The 13,681-nt window shown below is 52.7% G+C and overlaps 1 protein-coding gene and 1 non-coding gene across 5 annotated transcripts in view; both read left to right on the top strand.

The window, feature by feature from the left end:
• The window catches only part of BCL11B (BCL11 transcription factor B), a 99,826-nt gene that overhangs the window by 50,711 nt on the left and 35,434 nt on the right, over positions 1-13,681 (top strand). The gene's annotated exons all lie outside the window — the stretch shown is intronic.
• On the top strand, positions 13,470-13,588 carry LOC135274317 (5S ribosomal RNA). Its single transcript, XR_010342168.1, has one exon. It is a non-coding gene; the product is annotated as a 5S ribosomal RNA (ribosomal RNA).

Genomic DNA, 13,681 nt, shown 5'->3' with positions numbered 1-13,681 from the left:
AATGTTAGTGTTTTTTGGACTGTTGAGTTGACAGCCAAGGAACCTGCTCCTCAGGGATGTGACAACAACTGGTCCAGGTTAGGTGGGTAATAAACCTGAAGGCGACTTCAGTCCAGCCTCAGCCGGCCCAGGTGTGGTGCCTACAGTCACCGCTGGACTGCCCGGGGCTACCACCTTCAATATATTTTAGTGGAGGGTCTCAAATCCCGTTCTCTTAGAAATGGTTCCCCATGACACAGTTCTCAGTTCTCACTTTTGTCTCCCAGGATAGCTTCTTTTTACTTTTATTTTATAACAAAGTCAGCTAAACATTTAGCTACCCTGATAGTTTGGGGAAGAAAATTCTACAAATGGACAATTTTCATCGTTCTTTCTGTTGTATCTTCAGGGTGTGATTCGAGTGTGACTACGCAGAGGGAGCCCGCATTTGGAATCAGAGCCCCGAGGAGTGAGGCAGAGCTCACTCCTCCGTGTGCTGTGCATGCCATGGCTCTCTCTGAGCTTTGTGGGGTCTCCTTGCCTGATGGGAATCATCACACTGGTTTTGCTTCCTTGGCTGGGCTGGGAGGGACTGGGGACAGGGGATCTCAAGTGAGTGGCTTTGGGTCCTTTGTATATTGGGGATGGTAATGGTGATGATTTTTATTAGTGGTCATGTTTTCTCTCTATTGCCCTGTATTCGCATCCCCGGGCTGCCATAGCAAATGGGCACAGACTGGGTGGCTTAAGACAATAAGAAATTGATTCTCTGGTCAGGCGCAGTGGCTCATGGGCTCATGCCAGTAATCTCAGAACTTTGAGAGCCTGAGGTGGGTGGATCTCTTGAGCCTAAGAGTTCAAGACCAGTCTGGGCAACACGGCGAAACCCAGTCTCTAAAAAAATTAGCCAAGCAGGGTAGCATACACCTGTAATCCCAGCTACTGGGGAGGCTGAGGCAGGAGGATCCCTTGAGCCTGGGGAGGTCGAGACTGCCATGAGCTGAGATCGCACCACTGCATTCCAGACTTGGGCAACACAGTGAGACCCTGCAGGGGAAAAAAAAAGAAAGAAATGTATTCTCTCACAGTTTGGGAGTCCACAAGTCCAAGATGAAGGTGTCAGCAGGGCCGTGCTCCCTGTGGAAGCTCCGGTGGACAATCCCTCCTGCTTCCTCCAGCTTCCGGTGGCTGCAGCACTAATCCCTGCCTCTGTGGGCACACAGCCTTCTCCTCTGGTTTATTTCTCTTCTGAACAATTAAAATAAAAAAGACGGCCAGGCGCGGTGGCTCACGCCTGTAATCCTAGCACTTTGGGAGGCCGAGGCTGGTGGATCACGAGGTTAAGAGATTGAGACCATCCTGGTCAACAAGGTGAAACCCCGTCTCTACTAAAAAATACAAAAGTTAGCTGGGCATGGTGGCGCGTGCCTGTAGTCCCAGCTACTCAGGAGGCTGAGGCAGAAGAATTGCCTGAACCCGGGAGGCGGAGGTTGCAGTGAGCCGAGATCGCGCCATTGCACTCCAGCCTGGGTAACAAGAGCGAAACTCCGTCTCACAAAAAAATAATAAATAAAAAAGACGATTGTCTTTGGATTCAGGACCCACCTAGACCACCCCGAATGATCTCATCCACAGCCTCCACTTACTTCATCAAACCTGCAGTGACCTTTTCCCCAAATAAACTCACATTTACAGGCCCTGGGATCTGGCGGTGGACAGCTTATTTCAGGGGGCCCCATTCAATCTTCTCTGCGTGCCTCTGGCTGGATTCTAGACTCTTCCAGAGCAGGAAACTCCACTGGTCTCGGTGAACTGAGGTCTGGGACGGGCTCAGGCTCTTCCAGGGCATTCCCCAAATGTCTCCTGCGTTGAACCTGGAGCTGGTTTTTGACAAGGCGGATGCATGTTCCTTTTTTCTCAGGAGTGTGGTGATTCTGATATGTCTGACCCTTGGCCAGCCTCAGACGTCCATGTTTATGGAAGGCAGTGTGGTCACATGTGGCCCCCAGCCCTGCCCCCACGCTGAGTCAGAACACAACTGTTAACAATGGGGCGGGGGCACGATTTAAAAAAATCTGCGATGATTATTATGAGAATTAACAGAGTTGAATAGGAGCTAAAAATAACTGGACACACACTTGCCTATAATCCATTTTTTAAAAGAAAATATAATTATTTTTGTAAACTGGCTCTGAGAAGCCAGGAGTATTTTTAATCTACATCTTCTTTTTTTAATTTTTTTGAGACGGAGGCTCACGCTGCTGCCCAGGCTGGAGTGCAATGGTGCGATCTCAGCTCACACTGCAGCCTCTGCCTCCCGGGTTCAAGTGATTCTTCTTAGTCTACATCTTAAGACATGGTGCATATTTTCAGAGAGAGCAGCTCGGAGCCCTCTGGCATGTCATGATGTCACCAAGTCAGAACCCACCTGAAGCCTGTGGGGATGGGATGGTGGCAGGAGGAGGGGTCAGAGGTTAAGGAGCCCAGTTCTGAGTACCATTTTCCTGAGCATGTATTTGATGAGAAGTGTTCCACGAACCTGCCGTGGCTTCTGTAGGTGCTGGAGCCTGAGATGTCCTGGATACCCCCGGTCTGGAAGCCGGTAGCATCGAGAGGACAGCAGCTGGTTCAGCTCAGAGGCCAAGGGGTGGGGGTTCCCCCTGGGTGAGGTGAACCTGACAGGGTCTGAGCGGACCTGCAAGAAATAACCAAGACTTGAGGGAAAACATTCCACGGCTTTTTCATTTGGAGCCAAACATTGCCTCATGTAATTTTCTCCCTGCTTTTTCCCATTGCCTCTGCCAGGGTCCTTGGGCCTGGCACAGACCCTGTAATAAAAGGCCATGTGTGTGTGTGTCTGTATGTGTGTACATGTGAGAGTGTATATGTGCATATGTGTGCATGTATGTGTGTTCGCATGTGTATGTGTCAGTGTAGGTATTTGTGAGTGTGTGTATGTGGGTATTTGTGCATGTGTCAGCATATGTGTATGTGTGGGTGTGCATGTGTGTACATGTCTGAGTGTATATATGTGCATGCATATGTGTGTACGTGAGTATATCTATGCATATTTGTGTGTGTGTGTATGTATGTGGGTATTTGTGCATATGTCAGTGTGTGTGTATGAGTAGGTGTGTGTACATGTCTGAGTGTATGTATGTGCGTGCATGTGTATGTGTGTACATGTGAGAGCATATGCACACATATGTGCATATGTGTGTACACGTATTTGTGCATGTGTGTACGTGGATATTTGTATGTACACATGTGTACATGTATGTCTGAATGTGTATGTGCATATGTGTGTATGTATGCATATGTGTGTGTATATACTTGTGTGTGAGCCTGTATGTATGTGCATATGTGTGTGTTGAGTGTGTGTGTGTGTGTGGGGTCCAGGGAGAACTATCAGCACAGAACTGGCCCCTCCCAGCCCCTCATGCTCCGTGTTTATGGTGAGGGCACTTGTGATTATTTTTCTTCCCTGAACTTTCTGATTCTTCCTGGATTGTGGTGTGTGTCCGTCCTAAGGCCTGCTGAGACCTTTGAGGGCAAGTAGCTCTTTGGAGCTGAATTTACCTTCTCAGTACCTTCTAGGGGAGACTGACTCCCACCCGCAACCTTAGAGGGAGCCCCCAGTCCACAGTGCTGGGAAATGTGGCCAGTCCAGTGTGTGACCCACCAGGAGTGAGTGCAGGAAGAACAAGGGCTGTGGCAGTGGACAGCTGGGTTCAAATCCTGACTCGGATGTCTCTGAGCTGTGGCCTTGGGGTGCCGCCCAGCCTTTGTGCACACCCGGTTCCCTACCTGTGGAATGAGAATAGCACCATCTTACCACGGAGAGGGGGGCGGCTAGCAGTGAAAATGGGGCGCTGTGCTAAGCGTTCATTGTGGGCTTCGTCTTCAACATCCCTCACCCCAATTCTGTGAGGAAGGCACTTTTCACATCCCCATTTTACAGATGAGGAAACGGAGGCAGTCCGATTTCAGAACGCTGTACTGCTTTATTCTTCCTGAGAGCCGTTCCTTGTTACGTTATGCTGTCTTAAGCAGCAGCTGGCCTGGGAAAGGTGCTGCATAGTAGCAGGTATTACTGTCATATTTTTGTTGTTGTTGTAACTATGGTTATTATTATCGCCATCACTATCATTGCCGCTTTTCTGGGTGGAGGCACTCCGGGGTCCCCTGGGTTTTCCTCTGTTCCCGGCGCTGCCCTCTGTTTCTGGGGGCCACATTCCTCCTCTCGCCTCTCAGCCCCAACTCCCCGGCTTCTCTCCTCCATTTTGCGTTTGTGTGAATTTGAGTCTCTTTCCCCTCTAATTGAGATAATGAACACAGTGTTTCCAGAATCTCTGCGCTAAAAGTCAAGTGCAAAGTGATGGTTTTCATTTGTTCTCTCTCTTTCTCTCTCTCTTAATATACATCTCTTTAAGAAGGGATCGGCTGAAAGCAAACAGCTAATAACCTATGGATTTATGGAGGCAGTGCGAGCCGGCTTAATAAGCTTTTATACCTGGAATCAGTGTTCTGTCCCTTTAAGTTGAAACTCCAACGTGCCTTGGTATTTTACAGTGCCTGGTTTCATTTATGCTGGAGCCAGACTTACTATGTGAGAGCCGTCCGCATGCTGGAATTAGTCTTAAGCTTGCTTCTGTGGTGTTGCCAAATTCCATGTTTGTGTTTTATTTAGAATTCTTTTCACGGCCAGCCGATTCTGTGCCGGCACACATAGGCACTGTTGCGCCCCATGGAGAAAATAAGCAAGCTTGCGTTTTCTTTGGCAGGGGCCGCGGCCACAATAGACTGCGGTCTCCGAAACATTTTTTAAAAGCTATTTTAACCCATAACAGATGCATAAAGTCGGCTCAGGCATGCCAGTTTTCTTAGTTTTAATTAAAAAATAATTACAGTCTAATGGGATGTTAGTGACACATTTGGATGAATGGTGAGTGACATTATCTGCAACTTATAGATTAGTGCCTCTCCCTTGGCCGGAGCAGGGGTGGGGAAGAGCTGGCGAGGGAGAATGTGGATATCTGTTCTTAATTGCAGGGTGGGGGCTGGGGGAGGTGGGAGTCGTTCTGGGCAGGGAGGCAGCTAAGGGAGCCCTTGGTGAGAGGTCAGCAGCGCTCAGAAGGGACATTCCACTGTGGCTGTCCAGGTGACAGTGCCGTCAGGAGGAATGGTGGTGTGGGAGCCTCCTCTATCCCTGTGTGCTTGATCAAGTCACCTGTGGAGTTCTTCAGCTGAGAGACTGCTGTACCTGGGTGCCACAGCCTCAAGCCACCACCTACTTTCCGGCCCCTGTGACCCCTCCCCTCCTTCAGCTAGAAGCACATCGACCTGCTGGGGCCATGGGAATAAGATGCTGCTGGGAAGGCAAAGAGGCAGAACAGCACTGTCCCATCAGGTCCCCATGCTCCTAAGAAGGCTGCATCCCTGATGCTCATCCTGTTTTTTTTCTAATATTTAATTTTATTTTACGTTAAGTTTCGAGATTCATGTGCAGATTTGTTACATAGGTAAACGTGTGCCATGGTGGTTTGCTGCACTTTTTTTTTCTTTAAGATAGGGTCTCGCCGTGTCACCCAGGCTGAAGTACAGTGGCAGGATTATAGCTCACGGCAGTCTCAAGCTTCTGGCCTCAAGTGATCCTCCCATCTCAGCCTCCCAAGTAAGCTGAGATTATGGGTGGATACCACCATGAAAAACTTTTTCAAAAATTTTTTACAGAGACAAGGTCTTGCTATATTTCCCAGACTGGTCTCAAACTCCTGGCCTCAAGTGATCCTCTCTCTCAGCCTCCCAAAACATTGGGATTACAGACATGAGCCACCATACCTGGCCACACCTGGGTTCAGATTTTAGGTAGAAGTTGCCACTCATTGGAATCTGGAGTGGAGGACAGTGGGCTGGGCTGGCCCTGGGAGGCAGGGTCTCCTCAGGAACTGAAGCTAGGAATAGGCGTGGCTGTGGACGGGGTGGAGTAGGGGGGGACGCTGACTGTGCCAGGAGGGAAGGGAGCTTCTGTGCTGTGTCACCAAGGGGGTCAGTAATGTCCTCTCCACTAATTAGGCAGCTGATAAGTGGCGACAGTTTGTTCCGACACTTGAGCCCAGGTTCTGCCTGCCCTTTGTGGGATCTGAGGACCAGGTCTGGGGAGAAGGAGGACTCAGTGCCCTGGGCCCAGCCTCTCGGGACCTGCTTTCTCTCCAGCTGGCCCTGCTGGGAGGAGGAGCACTGCAGGGTTGGGTGTGTCACCTTGAGCCTTCCAGCATCAGGAGCAAGATGCTGGCCCCAGCAGTACCCTTCTGCCTGGGCGTGCTGGGCAGCCCCTCGGGGGCCCTTCCCAGGGGCCCCTGTGCCTTGTTGCCAGGTGCTCTCCACGCAGTGCCCCAGAGAGGGGATGGGACGTGCCCCAGGAAACTGTGCTGAGCTAGGACACGTGTGGCTGACGTTGGACTCTACCTTCCCCTTAGACCCTTGTGCTCTGCGCAAGCTCACGGACTCTGCAGCCTGTGGTGCACAGGAGCGTGGGAGACAGGCACAGGCTGGGGTTCTTCACGTGTACTTTCGGGCTGGTGGGACTTAGCATTGCCCGTGGAGTAAAATGAGTGTTTCTTAGACAATATTTCCCTGAGCCCAGATTTCTCAGAAGTGAAAATTAAGTTCTTCTATTAAAAACATGAGTCACATCAGCCCAGATGAGAGTCATTTTGGCGTTCCTCGGATTTTTGGAGGGGAAATGTCGCATTCATGTGAATCCGTTCAGTTACACCTCATTGCTGAATAACGTGCTGGGCATTCTGGGTGGCACCCTCTGCTGTCTGATTAGTTGAGGCTGTGTCTGCCACACTTGAGAGGGAGCAGCTCAGGGCTTTCGGCCCCCTTTTGTGCCGGCACACCCAGGTTGGCTGAGTCTTCGGGGCTCCCTTTTTTATTCCAGGGGCTCATCAGGAGCCTTGGCCTGGTCTCAGCATCTGATTCTTGCAAATGATTCCTGCTGAGATGAAAAGGCTCCCTGTCTGTCTGCTCATGTGAGGTTTTTGGTTTTTTTTTTTTTTTTTTTCTGAGACAGAGTCTCACTCTGTTGCCCAGGCTGGAGTGCAGTGGCATGATCTCGGTTCACTGCAACCTCTGCCTCCCGGGTTCAAGCTATTCTCCTGCCTCAGTCTCCCAAGTAGTTGGGACTACAGGTGTGCACCACCACATTTGGCTAATTTTTGTATTTTTAGTAGAGATGGAGTTTCACTGTGTGAGCCAGGATGGTCTCGATCTCCTGACCTCGTGATCTGCCTGCCTTGGCCTCTCAAAGTGCTGGGATTACAGGCGTGAGCCACTGTACCGTGCTTCATGTGAGTTTTAGGCAGATGGCAGTGGGTCCCCCGCTCTGCCCTGGCACAGGGTCTAGAGGCCGTCTCCCCTGGAGGGCGTCCTGCTCAGGTGAAGGTGGAGACAGGCTTGGTTTTGTTCTCTCAGTGATGTTATTTTATCCTCCCAAAAGCCACCAATGACCAAGACTGGAACCAAAGCAGGAGGTGTCACTGGGTTTGGGGACAGACCCAGAGACTTCTAGTCTAGAGACAGTACATCCTGCATTGGGGAAAGGGAGCCAAGCAGACGGAGGAGGCTGGAGAGCATCGTGGCCCTCGGACCAGCCCTCTGCAGTGCAGTCTCTCATGTCTCTCGCCCTGGGCTCCGTCAGGGCCTGGGTCACAGGCAAGTGGACACTTGCTTCCAGATAAAGCTCCCGGGGTGAGGTGTGGAGGGGTTGTTCTCTGGGAAGTGTCTGCTGAGCTTGGGGCCTAGGTTGGTCTCACCTGTGCCTCCCCACCCCCGATGGGCCCCTGTACTTCCCCATGGAGACACTTATCATGGAGTGGGTCTCCTTTCCTGTCTCCCTGGCCGTCCTGGGACACCAGGTTGTGGGCTAGCCTGGGCCCTGTTTGTCCCCATCTGGCCCCCATGAGGCTGTCTGCGAGCGCTTGTGAATGAAGTGAAATCAAGTGAAATGAAGCTGACTGAGGAGAGGCCCAGTGTGGCCAGAGACCCAGGCAGGTGCGTTCAGAGCCTCAGTTTCCTGCAGTGTCGGCTGCCCGCTCAGGCCCAGGGGAGCCTGCAGGTTTGCATATTTGGACAACATGGGGCTCGAGCTGCACACGCTGCAGCTGTCAGACCAATCTGGAGGCTGCCTGTCTGGCTTTGGGTGCACCAATTGATTTTTGGAAATTTTGGGGGGCGTCCATTTTGCTTTTGCTTCTTTATTCAGCAAGTTGCTCCAGCCCCAGTGCTCGGGTGGATCCCCGGGTAGGAGGAGCAGTTCCTTGGGTTGATGGCAGCTCTTGGAAAGAAAGATGAAGTGTAAGGAGGATGAGAATGAGTGGAAGTTGGTGGCCAGCATGGGAGAAGCTTTGTGCTTGGAATAGGATCCAAAGTGTGGCTTCTGAGTTTGGAAGCGCTCCTCTGCTGGGATGTGTGTCGGGAGTGGGGTGGGTGGGGCTCAAGTTCAGTCACTTGTATTAAGTTGAAGTTTCCTCTTTTTATAAGTAAGAAGCAAAAGCCCATGTAGATGATGAGAAACACAGGCTGGAAAAGCAGGGTTTGTTTACTCGTTAAATTTTCCATAAAATGAACAACAGTTTAGCACTAAGGAGCCAGCTGTGGGGGGTACTCCAGAGGGCAGGGCGGAGTTTGGTGTGAAACTCTGGGTGGGAAATACGGCAGCAGGTCAGAGTCATGCATTCGTGTGAATGAGGTCAGGTGCAGCCCTGAGACGCAAGGACGATGGACTCCAGGGACCAGGTGGAGAGGGGTGTGCATGCACGTGTGTGTGCACGTGTGTTTTTGCATGAGTACATTGTGTACATGCATGTGTGCACTTATGTCTGTGTGCACACATGAGTGAATGCTTGTGAGTGTGCATGTGTGTGTCCATGTGTGCATGAGTGGCAATCTCTACACTATACCCTGATACCAGGCTCTGTGTCCAGCTACTGTGAGGAGGAGGACAGAGCAGCAAAAGACACAGGCCAGGAGGGAGTGAGGGGCCCGGACAACACCCGAGTGCATGACTCTGCTCTGGGCCCAGAGGCTGTCCAGCTGCAGGCTCTCATGGGGACCCCTTTACTCCCCTGGCTGTACATGGGCTTGGGCTGGAGACTGGAACCTCTGCTGCTCCCACGGCGCTTTCTGAGGCAGAAAGCCCAACAGGGAGCCAGACAGGCCTGGCTCTGACCTGGCTCTGCCGTCTTCACTGGATGACCTCGGCTTCCACTTCCATCTTCCAGCCTCAGTTTTCTCACTTGCTAAAAGGAGATCACAGTGTTAGCTCGGTACACATGTGTGGGCGGCTCAGGACAAGGCCTGCATCTGCAGGCCTCCGTGAGGGGAGCTGTTATTATCTTATGATCGTTGTCATCGTTGGTAGAGGGGAAGGTGTCTTCTCCATGGTGACGTGGGGGTCCGTGGCCCCAAGTGCAGCTAAGTCAGGAGGACGTGATGGTGAAGGCTGGGCTTCTGCTTTGGGCTCCTCCACATATCAGTGTCAAAGTCACCCCTGCTAGACCAACTCTGGGCTGCAGGGCTTGCCTGGATCTGGCTTTGGGGGACATCCTTATCCTCCAGTGGGAAGCCCTGCCGTCAGTCTCTCTCTTCCACACCTGAGCAGGAAGAGCCTTGCCATGGACCCGAAGCTGGGGAAGTTGGTGTCTTGGTCCTCGGGCACGAGCTACTTGAGCTCCTCTGCGAGCCTGTTCCAGACCCAGAACACAGGGTTAGAGCAGGGAGGTGGCCGGCCGAGGAAAGAGAACACTTCTTGGTGATTTCTCCCCAGAGAAAACCTTTGCAGTAAACACCACTGCAGGCACGATGGGGTGGAAAACCTGCGCCTCCTGTTTACTGTGGGCTCATAAAGCTCAGGGATGTAGGGCAGTTGCAGGCAACTCTTCTTCCTCTCTGTCTCTGGTTTTGGCCGTTCTTTGGAACCTGCTCTCCCAACCTTTCCATTTTCTCCAGTGCTTGTTCTGTCTGTTTCGTTTGTTTCTTCTGCAAGGAATAGGATGCGGTTGTCCAGAGGTGCGTTAGCACTGGGCGTGTCCATAGCACGTGTGCCTCTGCTGCTCCCTCCTCTACTGTGGCAGACATCACTTGTCGATCACAGCATCTCCTTTCCCTGGATCCTGACCTGGATGCTTCAAGCCGAGAGGCAGAACAGCCTCTGCTAATCAATTGTGCTGGCCCAGGAATTGAAACTTAATTCCTGTTCTGGCATGACTTTCCTCCAAGGAAATGGTAAGAGTGTGCACCACCTCACACCATTTCTTCAGCCCTTGATGAAAGTCTTGGGGGCGGCTCAGAGGTCTTCCTGGTTGTTGGACCATTTAGGGGACTTGGCTGGAGGCCTTGGCTTAAGCACTGAAGCTCTGGAGATGGTGGCTGCCCTGCTGAGGGCTAGTGGGTGCCAGGCCGTCCTGAGCACTGCATTTTTGCAGTGGTTTTATAGTCAAGGTGCACAGAAGGCAAGGCTTTGATCTGAGGTCACAGATTTAAAGGCAGAGAGGACAGCTGGCCTGGCCAGTCCCCTCTAGGGCACTCGCCTCTCACCCACGCGCTGTGCTCCTCGGGTTTCTCCCCCTACCCTCAGCCTCCGGACTCTCTTGGCTTCCTGCAGCCGTGGCCCTGGCCCAGCCTGAGTCTGAGGTTCTCCCCTGCCCGGGGCCAGCTCCCAGGGGCCGAGGCCTGCATCCCTGTGGCACCTTGCTGATGTTTGCTGGTGGCTGATTCTCCCCCCCGGTTGTCCCAGTGTCCCTGGCAGCTGTTGTTGCTCTCAGCTCTGGGCTGGCCCTGGCACTGACCTCATTCGAGCCCGCAACCAGGCTTGTTCCATCACGTGGCCTCTGTGGTCTCCATGGATTCCACCCCAGGGCTGTGCCCTGCTCTCTGGTTGCCCAGGAGTCCCCCGCGGATGTCAGTGAGGCTGTGTGTTTTCATAAACAAGAAGTGGAGTTCTGGGGTCCGGTAGGAATCTGAGCTGAGAGAGGGATGGAACCCCCTCCCTGGCCATGGCCTGTCTTTCACCCTTTCTTTTTGGAGTCCTCATTGTGACTCTCTGGCAGCATGGCAGCTCCCGTCTTGCAAATGAGGAAACTGAATCTCCTAGGATTCCAGGGCCTCCTGTGGGACCTCATGGCTCTGGAGTGGCGGAGAGGGGATTGTGACCAGGTCTCAGACTGTAGCCCTTCTCTATCCTCTCTATCCTAGCCATATTTAGGTAAAGCTCCTCCCCGCTGTGTAGCCCGTCTCAGCCTCCTCTGCTCTCACCACGCTCTGCTCCCCTGGAGGTATCCTGGCTCTTGCCCGGAGCCCCTCTCTCTCACTTCTTGGGGGCTCGAAGTTCCCATGTCCACGTTGGTCTTGGCCCGGCTGCAGGGTATGTGGCTGTTGGAGCTGAGGGCAAGGACGAGCCTCATGACCTCTGTGTCCTGGTATCAGGGTCCTGTCCAACCCCAGGGAGCCTGACATCTGCTGGGTGGGTGAAAGCATAACCAAAGCAGTTCTTCCAGTGAGCACTCCTTTGCGCAGACTTGCCTGCTGTCTTGGGTCAGGAATGCCTCAAACAAAGGGTCCAGCGGATTCTGTGAAGGGGCCCTGCCCTGAGCCTGCCTGGATGGGAGGAAGGCAGCGTTATTAGCTAGAATCAAGTCTGAAGCCAAAGGGAACACGAAGGCCCCTTTCCTCTTGTTAAACGCAGCCCCGTGCTCGGTCTTGCTTGGGTTAGCTTCCCTGTCTGCAGCTAGAAGGAATGGCCCTTTTATGACTTCAGCGCTTCAGGAGACCTCAGGAAAGCTAGGTGTAAATATCAGAGCCTGCCAACAGCCAGTGGCGGCAACTGCCTAATAAACTCCGAGTAAATAACGTGGTGATTAGCAGGGATTGCAGCCCTGAATGCTGTGCTCTCTGGAGGAACGGTCCTTGTCCATGCCTGGGATCTGGGCTCAGGGAGGTCCGAGGGCCCTGTGGCTGTGGCCTAAATGACCACACCAGGCTTTTCTAGTGGGGGAAGGGATGCCAGGCCTGAGCGGGCCCATCTTTGTGCAAACTGTGCCTCTCAAAAGGATGAGGGACGGGATCTCTCACTTCTTGTTTTAAAACATCTGGGCTCAGCCGAGCGCAGTAGCTCACACCTGTAATCCCAGCACTTTGGGAGGCCAAGGCGGGTGGATCACGAGGCCAGGAGTTCAAGACCAGCCTGGGCAATATGGCGAAGCCCCGTCTCTACTAAAAATACAAAAATTAGCTGGGTGTGGCGGTGTGTGCCTGTAGTCCCAGCTGCTGAGGAGGCTGAGGCAGGAGAATCACTTGAACTCAGGAGGTGGAGGTTGCAGTGTGCCGGGATCTGTCACCCAGGCACTCCAGCCTGGGTGACAACAAAACAAACAACAACAACAAAAAAACACATCTGGGCTCTCAGGCATCCCCGTGGGAAAGTAGACTCCTCATTGCAACGTGCATGGCCCTGGGACTTAGTGGACTCAGCTCCCAGGGCCCTGCGTCCACCGCCCAGCCCGGCCTCCTGGGATAGCCTTCATTTACAAAGCACTCACTCCATGCTGGGCATGGTGCACCTGCTCGCTCCAGTGCTTCTAGTAACGCTGCTCTGCTGGTGTGTGGAGATGGAGACTCAGGGGCCTCTTACTTGCCCAGGGCCACCGAGCTGGTGGGAGCTCAGTTCCAGGGGGATCTGGGGACAGGGTCTGCCGGAGCCCCTTTAGGGCTGCCATTGTTGGCAGCTGGGCTCTGATCCATTGGGCTCCTTGCTGGGCCCTCGGTGCCTCTGCCCTTTGGCCTGGCTGGACTCCTCCCAGCAAGCCCTTGGCCTCCCCAGGCAGCAGAAGGAGTTTACTCTCTGGGAAAACCTCCCCCAGGCAGCACCTGCACCTGCACCTGATCAGGTCACGTCACATCCTCTGTGTGTGGAATGTGAAGGCTTCCAGGGCATGGATTGTGCCTGATGCCTCTAGCTCCGGTCCCAGCACCCAGGGTGCCCAGTAGGTCAATCAGGGTCTGAGTGAATAGGGGTGTTTTTGGAGCCCTCTTGCCCCCCAGAAGCAGGAAGCGGACTAGAAGTGACTGAGGTGAGTGCCTAAAGCTCCCCAGCCTTGTTGGGATTTTCTATTCCCAAGGGCTCAGCTAGAGGGAGTTTAGATTGGAAAGGAAGGGATAAGGCGCCCTTGGCCAGGTGAGTTCTGAGCGTGAGGCCTGCAAAGGCTCATCAAGGTACAGAGGGCCCCCTGAACTGGAGCGGCTGTTGGGTCCTCATCTATTTTTTCTTTCTTTATCGTTTACGTCATAATAAAAGGAGTCTGAAGACTCTTGCTTTAAGTAAACCAGTAATAGAAGCATTAAAATGGTGATGAAATAATGAGAATCATGCAATCCAGGGACAGAAAAGGTAGCCCTAGTAACCTACATTACATAAAAACCTAGAGTTGGTCTACAGCCATACCACCCTGAACGCGCCCGATCTCATCTGATCTCGGAAGCTAAGCAGGGTTGGGCCTGGTTAGTACTTGGATGGGAGACCGCCAGGGAATACCGGGTGCTGTAGGCTTTAAAAAAACAAAAACAAAAAAAAACCTAGAGTTGATCTCTGAGCTTCTTGGCAGCCTTCGCAAAAATGGAAATATTGTGATTTCTGATTCAC

Source organism: Aotus nancymaae, unplaced genomic scaffold, assembly GCF_030222135.1.
Source record: "Aotus nancymaae isolate 86718 unplaced genomic scaffold, 86718_ANA_hifiasm-v0.15.2.pri h1tg000011l, whole genome shotgun sequence".
In the NCBI taxonomy this organism is placed as follows: Eukaryota; Metazoa; Chordata; class Mammalia; order Primates; family Aotidae; genus Aotus; species Aotus nancymaae.
This window is presented reverse-complemented; position numbering and strand designations above follow the sequence as displayed.